Source organism: Zosterops lateralis, assembly GCF_965231275.1.
Source record: "Zosterops lateralis genome assembly, chromosome: 3".
NCBI lineage: Eukaryota > Metazoa > Chordata > Aves > Passeriformes > Zosteropidae > Zosterops > Zosterops lateralis.
Window position 1 is genome coordinate 48,351,842 of NC_139764.1, and position 19,472 is coordinate 48,371,313.

Sequence of the window (19,472 nt, forward strand, 5' to 3'; positions counted from 1 at the left end):
AAGGGTATTTCCTTACCTGCAGCAGTAACAGCCAGGAGGGAGATGGCAGCAAGAAAGCTCAGTGCTGACCTGTTGAAAACCTGAGCCAGAACGTGTCCCTCACTTCACAGAGATGGGCTGTAGCCTGGCAGGTCAGGGCGGAGCGACAAGGGTGCTTGTCCTACACAAAGAATTGAAACAAATAAATGGCTGTGGTCAGCTAGGGACCACTTTAGGCAAAGTGATTAGGGCTGCATGGAGGGGGCTAATTTATACTTTTCATTCACTGTCTTTGTCATAGATGGAAGTTACTGAAACTTCTTTCATTGTATTTTTCACTTATATATCAGCTTAAGGGATGCAGGTGTAAGTATCGATGGGCAGTTTGACATGTGCCTTGCAAGCTTAAATAGGAACTCTGTGAAGGAGAAGAGAGAACATATTTTTCTCATGGCTATTAACCACTGCACCCATCTACTCTCTTACCTCATTTCTATGCCAGTTTTCTCCCTAAAGATACAATTAATTGATTCATCTCTAATAAATCCACAAGGTGACCTGTAGCTACAGGACAGCTTATTTACCTGAGAGTGAAGGCTATCTGAAAAATAAGGTTCGTTATCAGAAACGGGGGGTGAGATGAAAAAAATATGATATTGAAAAAAAACAAACCTAACACACTTGGGGCACCAGGAGCTTGCAATTAATGTTCTACGTGCTATAAATACCCACTTTTTTGAAAAGTTTATTTTAAACTTGACTAAAAAAGCCCAACTGTATTGAAAGTATGCTGACCTATTTGCTGCAGCTTTGGTTCACATAGTAAGTCCCATGATGTGTTTCAGTCTTCAGGCTAAACACTTTCTCATTTATTGTCTCTTGTTTTACCACCTGGACTTCCACATTCAGTAGTACGTGATATGCAAGTAATTAATGGCACTTTAAGTACTCAGAAGCCACTTTCTGCACCTACTATCCTGTACAAGGTCATAAGAAATGGCTAAAAAAATTGATTATGTATTTTTGTAACAAAGAAAGTAAGAATTGCACTTTGGTATTTGAAGTCTCAGGTTTTTTATCCTGAGTTTTGAGACTGGAAAGGTGTCTTCCTAGCAAATGGAAGCAGTGATACTCACCTAAGCTGAAGATTTAAGGGCTAAATTGAAAAATCTGAAGTAAAATCATCAGAAAAAAAAAAAAAAATCTCACTCTAGGTGGCATTAGGGTTATAGACCTGACTGCAGCTCTTCTGTCCACAGGGTCTGATACTGCATGCACTGCCATGGAAGACAGCACAGTAACTGCATGGAGAAAGGCTTTTCTCCCCTACTACAGGGGAAAAGGAGCACTATTTTAAAGGCAGCAAAAAAAGCTTGTAAATGGTTTTAAGGCAAGTTAAGAGCTCCAGTCTACCAACAAACCCATCATGTGTTTTGTCAGTGACTTGCTGGAGCATGGTGAACAACAGGAGTTCACCAGAGCAGAGGCTCAGTCTGCCATCTGTCCTGTATCCTCCAGTATGAAGTGCAAGCTCTCACCCAGGAGGGGTGCAGAGGGTGCCTCCAGACAAGTGTCAGGACATGGACTTTATTCCCCCCTGCATCACTTGGGGCAGTTACAAGTACCAGTCACTTAAGTTCCCATCTCACCTGCCTTTTGGGAGCAGCCAGCCCTCCCTGCACCCTGACACACAGCTCAGTGGTACAACAAGAAGTGTGAGGTGGTTGTGATGCCTTGGGAAGGCTGACCTGAAACAGAAATTGGACAGAGCTAGTGAATAAAGTAGGTATTTATTGAAAGGCCTCCAGGATCCACCTTGGGCAGGACAGGGCCTGACCAGGGCTATACCCAGGATAGACCAAGAATGGTCACAAAATGGCTGACCGGTCACGAGATCTTACTTTTTATAAGTTTTGGTCTATTTGCATATTGGGGTTTAATTGTCCAATTGGAGCTTCAGGCTCTGAGGTCTCACCCTTCTTGTTTTTTCTCTTCAGTCCACCATTGTTTATGCTGTTGGGCCTGAAAGCTGTCCTTGGTCCTTAGCAGGAAAAGGATTTGTTTTGTCTTCCTGCTCTGTGAAGAGAGTGGACTGACACTTAATATGAGGCTCAGAACTACATCCCTAGGCAGGACAGGATCTGAAAGTACGAAAGCTAAATCTTAAGGTATCAGCTGACCACACATAGAGGATGTTGGCTTCTAGGGTGAAGGAGAGCAGAGCTCTGGTGCAAGGCTGACAGTCGTACCCATCTGTGAGCCAAGCAAGGCCTCAGCCACGTGTTTCTCTACTACATCTGCTCTGTAGGGTTGCTTGGGCACCCATTATGCCCCCCACAGCAACTGCCATGTACTCACTCCTTGCCTGCATGCCATGTGTTCCTTCCCTGAGTGCTTACCCGTGTCCACAGGAGCCAATCCACCCAGGACAGTGGGTTTAGGAAAGACGTTGAGATGCTTGCACACGTCCAGAGGAGGCAACGAGGCTGGTGAGGGGCTTGGAACACAAACCCTGTGAGGAACAACTGAGGGAGCTGGGGTTGTTTAGCCTGGAGAAAAGGAGACTCAGAGGTGACCTTATCACTCTCTACAACTCCCTGAAAGGTGGCTGTAGCCAGCTGGGGGTTGGTCTCTTTCTCCAAACAGTGACTGACAGAACAAGAGGACACTGCCTGAAGCTGCACCAAGAGAAATACAGGTTGGATATTAGGAAAAAGTTTCTCACAGAAAGAATAATAAAGTACTGGAATGGTCTGCCCGGGGAGGTGGTGGATTGACCATCCCTGGGTGTGTTTAATAAAAGACTGGATGTGGTAGTTTGGTTTAGTTGAGGTGTGAGGGCATGGGTTGGACTCGATGATCTTGGAGGCCTCTTCCAACCTACACATTCTGTGATTCTGTGACATATTCATGAGTTCTGCTGCTGCAAAACCCATCCTCCTTAAAAGCTTCTGTGGTGTGACAGTCAGCACAGATATGCCTAAATGGCTGTGAGCATCTGGCATTTAGGTGATAGTGCAAGTGAGAATATGACTTAATTTGGAAGAAAATCAGAGGGATCAAGCAGAAAATTATTGACGTGCAAAGACTTATTACTGCTAGTGATGAAACATTCATGAAAAAAGACTTAAACATCAATGTGTCAAGGTTTTCTGCTAATCTAGGACATACCGTTAGGATTTGCTGTAAACAGATGTCAGCTTTTCTATCAACAATTTTCCTCTGCAATTATTGGTAGCACATCCATGATCAAATATTAACACTCCAGACACCAGGGAAAAATGAAAGTTCAGTTATAACTGCCCAGAATTTTCCTACAGTGTTCCAAAAAGGAAGCCAAGAGGCAGTATGTACCCAGAATCAGAAGAGGGTCTTGTTAAAATAGTTGAGACTCCCTGAATGCCTCTGTTAATAATTTCTTAATTAACAGTCAGAAGTTTCATATTGCTGTCATATCAGGCTCACTAGAGGCCCCATTAGCAAAAAGCAAAATCCAGAATTCTTCAATATGTTGAGGAGTGAACTGGAAAAGATAGAGAAGAGGGGTCTGAAAAAGTCTCCATCTGTCCTGCAGAAAAGCTTCCTTCAACAAAGAAACAGGGAAAAAACCCTCCAAAAAACCCAAAGCTTGTTCCTTCCATAACCTTTGGTGGCAAACAATGGTTTTACCCAGAATAAATTAACAGCAAATCATTAGCAGTAATTTAGATCAATTGCTAACAACATAAGTTCAAATGACTTTTTAAACTCATCAGAAATTTCTCCACTTGTACTCTGAGCCTGAATTAATCTTATGCTTCCCCAGCATGTCTGCATGTTTAATTTGAAGTCAGGTATTACACAGAAATTGTGTCTGCACTTGAATTTTTTGGTAGTTTTCTCAGTATGTAAGTCACTGTTTACTGGCTGCTTAATCTCCTCAGTGAAACAAAAGTCAGCTGGGAGATTGAACAGCTCTTTTGTTTTGGGATAAACCAATGAATTAACAGGACAGGGCCATCTGAGAGGAGCTGCCACTCAGTTTAACATTAGGAAGCATCACCTAACCCAGTTCCATGTAGATCAGTAGTTTCCATTTGAGGATTTCAGAAAACAGAGAATCTGCTCCTGCAGTTTATTTCAGTGATCAATCATGTCTTCTGGTAAAAACAGCAGTGCATCCTAGGCCCAACACAAGTTCACAGAGAGCCAAAAAGTTGTGTCACACTGTGCATGCTTTGTGATGTGCATTTGTGAAAGCATTTTGATATGGTCCAGCATTGTTAAAAGATTGATATACAGAGTAATACACTAAAAATAATGAAATCCTTAAAATTCCAAGAGTTATAGAACATTTTGAGAGAAAAATAAACTCTTGCTTAACAGATGGAGTGGATGGAGCAAACCAGATAGCTACAAAATAATTCAACTGCAACCTTTAAATCTATGGCAAATGCTGCCTTAGAAAGATCTTCAGAGTAAGCAGAGAAATGAAATCAGGTCTAGGGTTTGATGGATTTTTAAGACAGTGTGAAAATTTTTCACCAACTTTCTGGAACAAACAACTCTACTGAGCATACTCTATACAACTCATAAGTGTATTCCCACCAAGGAATGTTGTAAGCCTAGCATTTAAAGATGTGAACTGAATAACATGCACTCCAACCCCTTCATATTAATACTTGTGTTCTCGCAGTTATATATGATATGAAAATTCAGGTCAATTTGAAAAACATCAAGATGAATCTCTGGTGAGCCTTTGCATGTGGCAAAGACACTAACAGTAGCCAGGTCAGCGTGTGGTGGTCAAAATCTGGTTTTCCAGGTAATTATAGTAAATGCAGCTGTCAGCTTTTGTAATATTACTGGATTCAGGAATATTTTCTTTACTGTACTTACTAAAGACTAGTTAAACAAGAAATCACACTTCACATAATAGAGAAAAAACTTATTATTTTATGATGGCTGTTAAGAGACACAAAATTCATCCCTAAATTATATATATTGCTTATATGCATATACTTATAAAGTAGGGTTACATATGAGCACTGTGGGGGATGAATTGCAGAAGAAGATGTTTCAGAAGTTAAAGGTTATAAATTGAGTTGGTGATCAGAATTAATTCATGAGGTAAGGAAAGAACTATCACTTCGGGTAATTCTGAGCAATTCAAAACTGCAGCTTTCTGAAATCTCTCCATTAACAGAGCAATGGGAGAAGATTCCTGGTCGAAAATCTGTTGCAAGATCATGCAGTGACATGTGATTATGAATAATTTATTGCAAATGCTTGTACTGCCTCTTTAGATTAAAACAGATTTTAATTTTCCCCTCATCACAGTATCCTTGTTGTGAAGATTCAAAGATACTTGATCGCCTTAGATCTGCATTCCTACATCTTGTTCCCTCCCATCATTGCAGTGGATTAGGTCTCCTGTAGGAATGTTTTGTGTTACTAATGACCGTGATGTTTGAGATGTCCTGTGTGCTGGCAGTGCCCTGAGATGGTGGTGTGGGAAGAACCTGGCTGTGCTGCAAAGTAGGACAGACAGAACCATACATTGCCCTGTCTCACTGGAGATTGGCACTTCTCCCTGTTGCCATTAATGATTGTTTCTCTTGAATGGCTGCCTGCATTAACACTCTGAGTACACACCAGGCAGTTCCCTCTCCCATTGTACCAAATGTGCCATTGGAAAGCAAAAGGATTTTATGATTTTATTTTGAAAATGTCCTAGAGTAGAAGTGCATTCTTTGCTCATGGACAAGTGCCCATAAGTCACGGGGTACTGAGTGCACTGGACAAGAGCCCCTGCTTTTCTCAGCATCCTTGATATACAAATACTGAGAGGCAGCACTGGGGTTTACAAAGCACATTCACCAGCAGCAGACCTGGCCCTGAAGGCCTCCTCCAGTGGCCTTTTTGAGAGACCACCAGTTCCACTGACCCAGAACTCCATCCCCTCCTCTTCCCTTACACAAAGACAGCTGGCTGACTAAGGAGGCTCTTCTCTGCATGTTGCAATAAGCAATTTCACACTGAGCTAATAAATTTTTGGAATTTTTTCCCCTCTGGATTCCTCTAGTTGTATTTTTTGCCCTACTCCATAACTAGCTTTTTGAAATTGGGTAAGTATACCTTGAGACACAGGGATAATCTGTTGTATGCAAGGTGATCAAAGTCCTGTCAAAAGCAAACCAACAAGTGGGCAGACCTTTGCTTATCCTTCTTTGGAGAAAATTAAAGAAAGTAAAAGCAGGGTTCAGGTGTGAGCATTGGAGCACCTTTTGCTAGTAAAAATATATTAATATCTAGTCTCTGGGAATACAATCCAATCTTAACTCTCTTTCCAGACTTAACTCTGATGGCTGTCTTGTTTGTAATAAACAAAACCCAGAAGAGCACTGCTGCTGACACCAAGACATGCAGGGACACCTTTTGTGGTACTTTCACGGTCAAACAGGTTACAGACCAATTTATACGTGAGACAGTTTTGATGCACAGCTGTAACCTGATTTCAAGGCACATAACTTGCTGCACTGATATTTAGTGTTTAATCACCACCATCTGCTCAGTGCCACTGCAAAAGCCAGAGCATCCAAACCCACATCAATGACTGATCACCTCTGTAGAAAGGAACCTCCCTCGTTTACTCTCTGCCTGGGAAGAGGTACTACATTTTAAGTCTCACTGTTGCCTACATTACAAAGGTGAGAGGTGGATTTTCAACTAGGACTAGTTTTACAAAACTAGCGAAGCCAGGACGAGGCTCTGAGCTTGGGCTTCTTCCACAGTGCCATGGCAGCAACCATGTTTCCACATGGAGAAAAGCTGTTTCCTGGACACCTCTGACAAATGTAATGTCAAGTAAATAAAAACTGAAAACAACTGTTAGAATTTTCATATCCAATGTATCTACTGGCTGAAGGAAATCATACTGTGGTTGAAAATGCAACTTACTCTAAGTCACAGAAATATTCAGCAATGTAACAAGAATGAATACAAAACTGTACCTGTCCATATGAATGTAAATGACAGAAGAAATTACAGGAGAATAAGAAAAACAAGTCAAGTGTCAAAATTCAGTAAACTTAGCATATTAACTCTAAATGTCTAATTCCCCTGATTTCATCACCTTGCAACATTATCTCAGTTACAGCTTGCATTAATTTGACAATCAGTTAAAATATGAAGTGAAGCTATCATTGAAAATGTTTTGAACTTAGAGGCTAAAGCAATTCTAATTTGAGGAGATATTTTTAAATACATACCAGTAATTGGAACAAAATTGCCTGAAATTAAGCTTATGTTGGACATTGTTCACAATTTGACTTGCTTTAAGAACAATTACCTTTTTTTTTACTTTTTATTATAATTATATTACTCTTCTGTAGCTATCATTTCATTCAAAATAATCTCTACATGGACACTGTTCAAAGGAGAAACATTTATAATTGTATTAACCTGTAAATCTAATTTGCAGTCTCTGCTTTAGGAAACCTGGAAGGTAGAGCCTTCATCATATGCAAGTGGCAATTTGCATTAACCCTGTGGGTCATCAGACTCCTTAACACTTCAGTTCACCAGACACAGCAACAACAGTGGCTTGAACAGCCTACTAATTTTTATAGCTCATGTTCTGTTAATTCACCTCCCTCCCCACGGTTATTGCCCTTGCACACAGCAGTGATTCCTGCAGATGCTTAAATTAAGTAATTGGTAATCAATACAACGTTCAACTATATCCGATTTTAAAGGTATTTTCTCACAACTCCTTCTGTACAGGCACAGTATGAAAATACATAGAAAAGGGAAGTGAGTGATGTGCACAGCAGCTCTCTAACAATCCTGTGAGCATTAGCACCTGTGAGCATTAGCACAGCTGTCACTGCTGATTTATAAGTACTGGTACAGTCTCACAGCAGAGGGTTCCTAGGAAATGGCAAAATGCTGTCCAAAGCAGAGATGAAATCTCTCGACTATCCAACCATATCATCCTTAAACTAAAAACAGGAGTAACCAGAGTCCTCTCTCTGTAGTCATTGCATGCAAACAGTGGTTCCAAAAGTGATTCCTGTGTTAGTTCTTTGAATGCAGAGAGTACCCTTATCCTATTTACAAAAGCTTATTGGCAGGGATCATCAAGCATCTGGAGGGAGCAGAGTATGTGTAACACTGATCAGCAGGGAGCAGCCAAGTGAACACAGTTTTTCCAAGAAGGATAAGACTTAACTCTGATGCTCACTGAGCAAGCAGGACTCCTATCATAAACATTACCAATGGTCCTATGACTTCTATTAGGAATTAGAGACAGCACTAACCAGACAGTCAAAACAAGAACTTTGCTCCAGACTGTTTCTTCATTTGGTATCTGTGAAGATGATATATGAGTATGATGAAACCATATGAAAATCCTGGGACATCTAGCTAATGTTTGAGTTTTATCAGAAAGTATCACATCTGGCTTCCTGTTGAAGACACTGTGAACAATAAATAGAAGCACTTGAGGACTCCAGGTAACATGCAGCTGTTGTTTTGCCTGGTATTTTAATTTGTTTTTGTGACATTTTCTGACACCCACTAGCAGGACAAAACTACGCTGAGGGGGTGCATGAGATTTGCAGACTTCAAAATCATTTTTAAAAAATCACATGAGATTCTTGTCTGTACTTATACTGGTACAAAAACCTCTCTAAAAACTAAAAATGCAATGCATTATATATTGAAACACAGATGACTTCTACTGGCAGTGTAACTAATTGCCATTCTCTGGCAGTTTTGCACTGCTGTGTCAAGGGAATACAAGAGGTGACTTTCTTCCCATTTCCCTCCCTGAGCTTGCAGAGAAGTAGTACATCTGTCTGTGCAGGGCAGGCACTGTGAAAGCAAGAAGCAGCGGTGCTGGGATCATCTAATCAGAGAAAGACTTACAAGCTGCTCTGCTGCAGGCAGGTACTGCTGTAATAGTGGCACTGCAGGTCTGGCTGCAGTAAGTCTCTGAGATCCTCCCTTGCACAGCCTCTACTGCACTTTGGCTGTTTGGGGTTTGACTCCTGAGATATCAGTACCTGCCAGGCTACCCTGTTGGAACCCTGGACCTCTGCTTTCCACAGACCAACACTGCTCCCCCTCCTGCTGGGTACAGGCCTGGGCACACAGACCTTGTGGCACGACCATCAGTGGATGTCCTCAGAGCCGTGCTGAATGCTGTAGCACCAAGCACTACCTTGCTCTCAGCAAGGAAGAAGTAAACTCCTTTCAAGCATGTAGCTGGTCTTGCTCTCTGCTATTATGTAGAGTACTTGTCCACACTCATCACTCAGGAATTTCTCATTTTAACTACAAAACCTACATGTAATTCTTTGACCAATCCACCAGCAAAATGTAGTATTTCTAGACTAGAGCATTTTTTAGGTGTCGGCAGGCTCCCAGTTTTAAGAGTCTAGGATGAGCCACAGGTAAGAACATATTGTTTGTGCACAAACAGTAAATAACCAAGAGAGAAGCAGGTAATGAATGTTCATCAAATACAACCTGACAGGCCAGCTTTTCTTTCTCTTTGTTATTTTTTAACTAGTCAAAAAAATTCTTCTATCCAAATTTCAGCACATATCTAATACAATATCTAGCATAAATACCTATTACACCTATGTGAGGAATCCTTGAATAACAGGGTTTATAAATTAAGATGCTGACCTAACCTTATCTGTATCTGTCCTACAAGAGTATCTCATTAATGCAGAACAATAATTCCAGCCCTAAATTTTCAAATGGGGAGGTTATTTTAAGGTAGGGAGAAAAGAATTCACAGAAAATGAGAAGCCTATACTTTAACAGTAGAGCAAGGAGTGGTACTCCTTTCTAAACTTTATTGCTTTTGAAAAAAAATATACAAAGTGCATTGCCGTCCATTAATCCTGCAGGGCAGCAATTTGGAACAGCATGGAACAGCTGGTTATACCTAGCAGGGGGACCTACTACCTTGGAAAAGACTGGGTTGTTGTTTTTTTCCCAAGCCCTAGTACGTACTTCCAGCTCTGGAGTGACCAGAGTAATGTACTCTAAGTTCTCGGACCAGTGCAGTCTGCTGGGTCTCATCTGGTTCCTTAAATATACTTCTGGCTTCTGAGCTCCTGCACAGCATGAAACAAACACAGCAGACCAGCTCATTCCAGAGCTTTTGAAAATATTAAACCAGCACTTTATTCCGGATTTAGAATAGCTCATCGGATCAGCCTTTCCCTGTTCAGAACATTTCTGTAGCATTTTTGACACATCTGAGGCTTTGCTGGCCTGGTGTCACCCAAGTACAAGTGAAGTAACACTGAACAGCCCCTGGGATGTTTCACATCCCCGTGGATGTGAAAATATTATAATGAAAATATTTTTCTGCAATGTATGTCAGATCTAGTTTACATGATGATAGGGATGACACATTTTCTTGGAACTTTTTTCATATTAACTCTGTAATTTTTATTCATCTCTTCACTGCAAGGATTCACCTTTACTCTGCAGCTCAGTCACCAGCTCTCCCTTTCCTCAGAAAACAATGAAGTTGTGCCAGGAACACACAGATGTCATGGTTTAGGAATGGTATTCTCCAATTCAGTACTCCCACTAAAACCAGACCCACTGCTTGTTCCAGTTGGAAGCACAAAACAACGTACTGGGAACACCAATGAGATAAGAAAATTAATAATGTCAATATTAATGAGAGAAGGAACACCTTTCTCCCTGGAAGCTACAGTGAGTCCCCTTCCCCTGCCATGGCAATTGATGAGGTCATACTAAAAAAATATCTTGGTCCTGGCCACACCCTCACAATCAGGTCCTCTCCTGGCTACTGCAAAAAAATTTTTCATCACTGTCCTGGCTGAAACCAGGACAACAGGAAACAAAAATTTTGTTAGGGAAGAGCAAAGACAGGACCAGTACTGCAAGCAGACAAGAGCTGTGGAGGTTCCAGCAATCCCTGAGTGAAGACACCTGGCCTGAGCCCAGCTGGGATGGCTCAGGTCTTGCCCAGCTGTGCCTGATGGAGCAGCAATTAGGCTTCACTGGCTCAGTTCACTCTTTCTTTGCTCTGGTTCCTACATAAGCATCCCCTCTGGGGGGGATGGAGTTGATAAAGGTTGTGAGATGGGCCTCCACTGTACTGTGGAATGGAGAGGGTGGTAGCCATGGAGTCTGAAGGACTGTGGAAGACAGAGGGAGGCAGCCCAGTCTGGAATGGGATCAGGAGGGATTCAGTGGCTGAAAGAGAAGTTGTGTGGCAGCAAATCTCTTCTTTGTCTTTGAGAGAGAAGGTAAGTTATGCCTGGTGCTATGTCCCTCATTTAAAACACTCAAATTGAAGCTGAAAATAATCTTCTCTGACTGCAGTAAGTTCATGTTGTTTATCACTAAGGCTGTTGGAACTTTGTTGTTTTAGATGCCAGCACTAATGGTTTGCAAGGTTCAATAATGTACATGAGGGCTCTGTTTTTGGTAGCTGCCTGATCTCTCACAGGATGAAGTTACAAAAGTAGATGATAAACAGTTGGGGGATCCAGAGATTTTCTGCTGCTGCAGGGCAAAAACAGATTCCTTTTAGGCTTTACTAGAAATAACAATAGAATAAATAGACTGTACCCAGATCAAATAATGTTAGATTTATAGGTAGGAGTTGGGATTTGATAATAAATCAAGTGTTCTAAGAATATTGTATTTTTCTCAAAAACATCCAAACAAACCCAAATCAAAAACCCTCTGGCTTGAAATAAAGAGGTGGTAATAACTACTCCTCTGAGTCTGACATTCTTGAAACCAAAGCCACCTGGGAGCACTTACAGCTGTGAACTTTTAATGCTGTGAAAACCAAGAGACTGTCTCTAATTTACAGTACTGTAGCAGTCAGGTCTGAACCCTCTTAAAACTCCCAGGACAGTCAAAGAGTGCTGAGTTTTAGCTCCTTTCCATTTTGAATGTGGATATTTGCAGTGCAGGTTCTTCAGTGACAGTTCTGTTTGCACTAAAGTGGCTGGGGAGTAGCATTTTCAGTGGACTCTTTTGTGGTTTTGTTCTCTTCATTTAAAAGAGCTGCAGCTCACAACTGGCAGATCTGGCAATGCTGGAGGCTTAACCTGATATTAGTTTTCCTAAGAGCACAGCAGAAATGCAGTGTGAAGAACTTTTTCTCACAGTTTTTTACTGAGTGGTCTTCCGGGGTTTGGCTTGTTTTTGGGAAACCAGGGAGAAGAGTAGAAGGAACTGAAGGGGTGCTTGCGACTTAAAATGGAATAATTTAATTCATAACACCTTTGGAAAGCAACAGCTCTGTGTGCATGGTGCTATTATTTCCCCCTAGCTGTTTCAATAGAAGTTTTTGTGAGCTGCATCTTGGTTGTAAGCTGGAGGCAGGGTGCTGAGACAGAGCCCAGCTGGGCCTTTGCAAAGAAAGATTTTCTGCTGAAGAGTTGTCTGGTGCTGTGGGGCCCAGGTGAAAAGGAGACCCTCAAACTACTTAGTTTTGCCCAGCTGAGCTGGGCATTGCACAAGGCTGCTGGCTTCCCCAGGCTGTGTTCTGATACTGCCTTGAGATGCTTCCCTCCCTCCTAGAAGTATCCACATAGCAGTGATCTGGCTTCCTGGAAGAGAAACTGCTTGAGGGAGGTGCTTGACTGAAAAGTAATCTTAGTTTCATTCTACATTAGCACAGTGTATGCACATCAATTTAATACTGAAACACAAAATTGCCAATGCAGATGTTGGAGTAGGAATTGTGGATTTTATTCAGATTTTATAATTTTATTATCTTGCTTATGGAGACTTTCTCAAAAACTGAAAACATTTTAGGGTTTTTTTGTATTGCCATCCTTCGTATATAGTCCTGAATCATTTCCAGAGGAGTGACTGGGTCCAGGAGCTCCAACTGCACCTGGAATGGCTGAGGGAGAGGAGGCTGGAAGAGTGTGCCTCACTGTCACTAGTGGTGAAATACTTGTATATGACATAGCAAGCCACCAGCTGGGTCACTGTGCAGCTCTTGAGAATAAAGGGAGAAATAAATCTGAGTTAAGCTCTCCATGCCAAATACAAATGAGGATATGAAAATTATACCAGCAATTCTGTAACTTTGGCAACTGGCACTCTTCCATGCTGCCTCCTGTCCAACATAGACTGATGTTCAGGATCTGCTCTAGTGAAAAAGAAGGCAAAAACTTTCTGTGACTAAAGAGCAAGAAAGACAAGGACTGAAAAGCTGTTGTTTCCTGCTCTATGAAGTCAGGAAGTTAAGATGAAGAAGATTTATTAGAAAGCTTGCGCAGTAACTCAAATAACTGCAGAAAGGGCTGCCTGCCTCTTTGTAGGAGGCACTTCATTGACTAAAATGATTTCTTTTATACTTTGCTGGTTTTTTGACTGTGTACAAAGGCTTATTTGTAGCATAAAGCCTTCCAATAGTCTAAATAATAAAGTTTTTAATCTTAAGACACTTTTGCAGACTCATGGAGTGGTTGAGGTTGGACTTCTGGAGGTCATCTTATCCAACATTGCCTCCCCACTTAAGCAGTGCCACCCAGAATTAGTTACTTGTACAGCTTTTAATATCTCCAGGGATGGAGATGTCACAACCTTTATGGGCAGCCTCTGCCAGAACTTGGAGACTCTCATAATAAGGAAATTTTTCCTCATGTTCTGAGGGAATCTTCTGTGTTTCAGCTTGTGCCCATTGATCTTTGTGTTGTCATTGAGTATCAATGAAAACAACCTGGCTCTGTCCTTTTGGACCCTCCCATCAGGTATTTATATATACTTGTACCCTTCTTATCAAGGGTGAACAATTCCAGCTCCCAGCATTTCCTTGTAGGAGAGATGCTCCAGTCCTTTAATTATCTTGGTGTTCCTTGCTGGTACACAGTTAGAAAAGCCACTGTGGATGACAACTCCAGCATCTGATTCAGATTATGTATGTGAGACATACGAACTAGGGAGCAGTTAACTTATAAAAGGACTAGTAAAGATAGCTTTAAATCAATGCAGACAAGAAGTGATTGTTTAGTGGACAGTAGCAGACTCTTGGCTGAAGTGGGATTAATTTTTTTCTATGGAAAGTCTGAGCTCTTCAATCTATGCATTTGATAGATTTTTGGCTTAGGTTTTGTTTTTTGAATTAAGTGACTTTCCTCAGAAGTTGTTTCTATTAGGAAAGAATTTCTGATGGTTGCTGATGTTTAGAGTGATGATTGTTTTGTCATTTAAATGTTTATATTTATATATTTTTAATGGCATGGGGGAGTTCCTGAAAACAGGCTTTAGGAAAATAGCTGGTAGAAAATTTTGTTTAATTTAGCAAGGTCTTAAATTATTATAATTTGTTTCCTTAAGTTGCTTGGTTAAGCCTTTACCTAGTTGCTTGCAGTATGATTAAGTGTTTACCAATGAAATATCCTGTAAATGCTTTGCATAGATTGCTAACCTTGAACAGCAGTATGTTATCGTAATAAGAATAAAAAAAACTTTCAGGAAGATAGAGGTCATAATTACTGTCAAACATCCATCTGTAGTTGCAGCATAAGAAAAAACTGGAAATATAAAGCTTCTGAGATTAATTCCTTAAGAAAATCTTTTAAGTGCCACCAGTTTTGGAGAGAACACCAGGGGTATGAATGCACTAGCAATGAGAAGGGGATCATTAACAGAGCTTTTACAAAAGATAGGGCAAAGTGTGTAAAAAGCTGAGGGCTGAAGCACACCATGAGCAGGATTAGTATCGCATTCTCTAGACTTTTCTTTGTTCAACCTTTTTTCCCTGACATGAATATGTCTATACTGTGATATGAATCTTAATTTCTAGATGCTGGCAAAGGTAGAGTGTTTGAGAATTGCAGTTTTAGAGTCTGGGTCCTATACTGCTGATTATTTAATCTTGTCATTATAGTTCTTGGTGTGGACTTTTTTTTGGATTGGGTTTTCTGGGGGTTTTCTTGTTGTGTGTTTTGGTTTTTTTTTGTTTTTTTTTTTGTTTTTTTTTTTTTTTTTTGGGGGGGGGTTGTTTTGTTTGTGTTTTGTTTTGTTGTTTTTTTAATTATTATTATTTCCATGCAAATGTTTTAAGAAATATCTAAGAAATTAATTTACCATTAAGAAGTCCAGTGCCCTTACAGGAAACTTGCAGCCACAGATGGCAAGTTCTTAATGCCTGAGTAGCCAGGATCCACAGCTAGACTGTAGGTCTGCTTTTAGAGTCGTTGCAGAAAGAGCAACTCTGAGAAGTCTGTCCTTCTAAATGAAGTATCAGTGCCATTTATTTACCTTAAATTCAACTTGAATTTTTCTTTTTTTTTTTTAAGAGAACTTTTTTTCTTTTTCTGTTGACAACAAAGGCAATTTTCTGGACTAGAATGTATTTATTTAATACTCATGGTGATCTATGATCTAGTTTCTTGAAATTTGGCTTTTGCTGACGCCTTTGCAGATACATTTGTTCTAAATCTTCTTGAGCCTATTGCAAATGTCATAGGTAGACGGTGGGTTGGCAAATCTATTCCTTGGCTCTGACTAAAGGTATGTGCAGTATAATATAGTACTGGTGAAATACCAAAGGGAGGGAGGGGGAGTCATTCCAAGCCATGCACTTGGACTGGCACAGAGTGAGTGTGTTCACCCCTCTGTGCACTGCAGGAGAGAGGAAGTGGAAGGAGATGCCCATCCATTCCCAAAATATTTTTAGGGCTTCCTGGGGAAGAAGGATAGCAGTAAGAAAACTTCTAGAAAAATTCACTCTTTCGGTGCATGTTGAAACTCCTTGCTGTAATTCTCATCTAAAATGAGTAGTTTATCAGCTATACTAAATTGTATATTAAATTTGCCTCCACCCAGCCAAACCGAGGTGTTTGGGAACTGAAAGGGCAATTAATTCCGTGACAGACCCTGTGCTTATATGTACAAAAGATGGTTTGTGATAATACAAAAATGTTTTTTACAAGTCTGTGCTCACAGAGACATAAATACTGATTGTATTGACATTTTATATTTGTATGTGTATTGCAGTAACTCAGGGATAAATTTTTAATGCAGATTCAGTTCCTATATGGCACTCTAAATACTAAGCTGAAGGCTAAACATAAATGTTTGCAATCTTCAATCAAGAAACTTCAATGGTGATGTGGGAATAGGTAATTGGCCAAATTATTTACTGACTTTGATATGAATGCTTATTCGGTGCTGGCTTCCCTGGAGCTAAAGCAGGAGATAATTGCCCCAGCCTTCAGTCTCTGTTCTTTCTCAAGCTCTAAGATAAGAGCACATTTTTAAGGTGATTATTACTTAATTACTGCCATTATGCCGCTAATACCCACCAGATAAACACAGCTTTCCTTTTGAATGTTGCTGAACTAGAATATTAAGTGGTCCCACGTTAGGGATGGGGAGCCTAAACTGGGATAACTTCCTTCCTACCCTGGTCCTTGGTGGGGAGGACAAGGCCTTGGAGTGCCTGATGGGCAGGTAGCCTCCAGGGGCCAGTAGTGCCTCTCCTGAGAGGGGAGCTTGCCTTTGATGGGGAGGGGTGAGTCTCAGGGAGACACCAAGGCACATGGTGAGGGAGCCAGCTGTGATTTTTTTTTTTTTTAACATTTTATTTTTCATAAGTGTTTATTAAACTTTCACTGGTATAATCCTGTCCTTTTATACACAGTTGTCTCCAGTGTGTGTATATATATATAAAAGCATAATATACTACATGTGTGTATATATATAACTGAAATAATATCATGTTATCTTCAGTGTTGTCACTTGAAGCACTCCTTATTGGAAGGGCAGTCCCCGGGACTGATTTTTTACATCTGCTTCATTACAGTATTTTTTTGTTTGTTTTGTTTTTGGCCTTTTCAGTTCTGGCAGTCTAGGAAGAAAGGTAGATGGGTGTGGAATATCTTGGTTTTAGTTGCATCATGTAATCTAATTAAGTAGGTACATTTTGTTTGAGTGGGGCATAATACTACTATTAGAAACTAAGAAAAAAAACCCCTCTTTTTCTTAAGTATTTATTTATATCAGCTATCCAAGCAAAAACAGATTAAGAAAAAATGCTCTCATTAACTAAACTGCCATATTTTATCCAATCTCTGTGGAGACAGATGTGCTATAAACTTCTTTCTTTTGCAACTGGGTTAAAAGCTAATAAATAAATGCAGTGACTGTAGACAAGGCTGACAGGCTTAAGCTTCTGAATGTACAGTGATGTTTTTTTCAAAGATCCTTGAAAGGTGTGATGGATTTTTTTTTTCTGGATTAGTTTATATTAACCATAAAAAGAGCCCTAAAATCAGCAGTGTCAAGAAGAGATGACATTTGAGGGCGTTTGTAATCAGCCTTTAAGAAGTGTAACTTATTGGTGTGTAATGACATTGTCCCATTCATCAAGTTGTTATTTTAAGTCAAAGTTTCCAAGAAGCTTTCAGTGGGAGCCTTGCTTTGGGTAGAGAAATGGAAAGTGTACTGGTTTTGTCCACTCAGTAGTAATTTCTAAGGTACAGGAGATGCCATAAATAATAAAATGGGCAACAACATTGACAAGTTAATATATATATTTATAATATATAGATTTTTAATTAAAACACTAGGTGTGGTTTGGTTTTCTGGCTTTTTAGTGTTCAAAGGTTGACTGTCTCTGGACATGTGAATGAAAGAAGTCAATCAAACCCGCGTGCGAATCAATGCCTGGGAAAGCAAGGCATTCTTTTGCAAGAAGAGCAGCTAAATGAAAGTGTCATGTTAAGGAGATATTTATATTCTAATCCCATTTTTCTAAGTAGTGTTACAAGTACTGTAACTTGCAGGAAAAGAGAACCAGCTACCTGCAGTAACAATAATGTGAATAGTTGTCTGAAGAATTTCTTTGCCAAATGCTCCCAAGCTCTAAGTGGGTAAACCTGGAAGTCAGCAGCCTCATCTGTCACCTACTGCCTTTTCCATGCATGGTCCTGTGTTATCTCAAGGCAAAGTACCCAGGCAGCAGAGGGAGGGCGTCCTAAGTAAACCAATCTGCAGATCAAAGGGAGTGACTATTCCCTTTCATCTGGGGACACTGGGGTTGGGCTGCTGGGTCCAGCTTTGGACACCCAGTTCACCAAATGGGTAGCACAATCTGTACTTTGAGAAATCAGATGAAAGTCAAAATAATTATCTTCTGCTAAAGCCAATCACTAGTTTTCCTGTCACAGCAAGCAGACATTTTGGGGAGGAAGAAATTCCAAGTCTAGGCAGCAGACTGACAAATACTGTGGTATATCTTTGTGTATAAAGTCTGGCTTGTATTTCATAATAAACTCAACTGTTATTCTGATAGTTTACTGTCATTTCACTGGTTTTACTTTCCAGCCTGCAAGGAACTGGGATTTAGGGGATGAAATAACATTGTTATTCTGCTCATGTTTCAGCCACTTGGGTTTTCTATTTGTTCATGTCTGTACTTTTATAGGAAATTGATAAGTGCTGTAATTATGGTCTGTTGAAAGCAAGTAGGTCAGAGCTACACTTCTCATTCCATAGAGGCCGTTGGCACTGGAGAGCCAGAAATACAGCTGGATGTTTTTATTTGTCTGGGCGTTGCTGCCATTCATTAGGCTTTTCACAACTGCTCACCAAAATACTTTCAGAGGTACTAAACAAAATCAAGCAAAGTGTCTGTATTTAAAAGGTCCTCCACTTGTATATTGCAATTCTCTGGCAAAAGATTTTTTCAGGGCATCATGCAAGAATTATACTAACTGTTGAGGGAAAGTTTCTTAGAGTGTACTGGTGACAATTTCTTCATGTAAATGGCTGAGAACCTGGTGAAGGGAGAGATCTTGCTAGACCTCTTATTCACAAAGGAAGAATGGGTAAGGGATGTGAAATTTAAGAGTTGCTGTAGCTACAGTGACCATGAGATGACAGTGCTCAGGATTCCAAAGAGATTAAGGCAAAAAGCAGGATCACATCCCTGGGCCTCAGGAGAGCAGGCTTCAGCCTGTTTGGGGACCAAGAAGAACACAGATTTACTGCCCAGTTCTGCAGGGATAGGGTTATAAAAGCCAAGGCCTGATATAGGATGAATCTTATGAGTCCAGCAGCAGAAAAAAGCAAGCTGGGGAAAAATGAGCCCACTGGTGAAGAGGACCTGGTGACAAAGGGCACAGGAATATCTGAAGTACTGAATCCCATCTTTATCTCAGTCTTTAGTAGTAAGACTGGCCATAAGTCTGGAGCAAGAGAGCTGTACTCCTCCTCGGTGGAGAAGAATCAGGTTAGAGAACACTTAAACAAACTGGATGTACTGAACAAACTGCCCATGGGATGTATTGGGACATACCCAGGAGTGCTGTGAGAAGTGGCTGATATTATTGCAAGACTGCTGTTAATGCCTTTGGAAGGCCATGGGAAGCAGAAGAAGATCCTGAGAACTGGAAGATGAATGTCACTTTGTTCTTCAAGAATGAGGATCTAGGTAACTCTCAACGTTCCTTATTTCTGTCTGCATTTAAATCAGT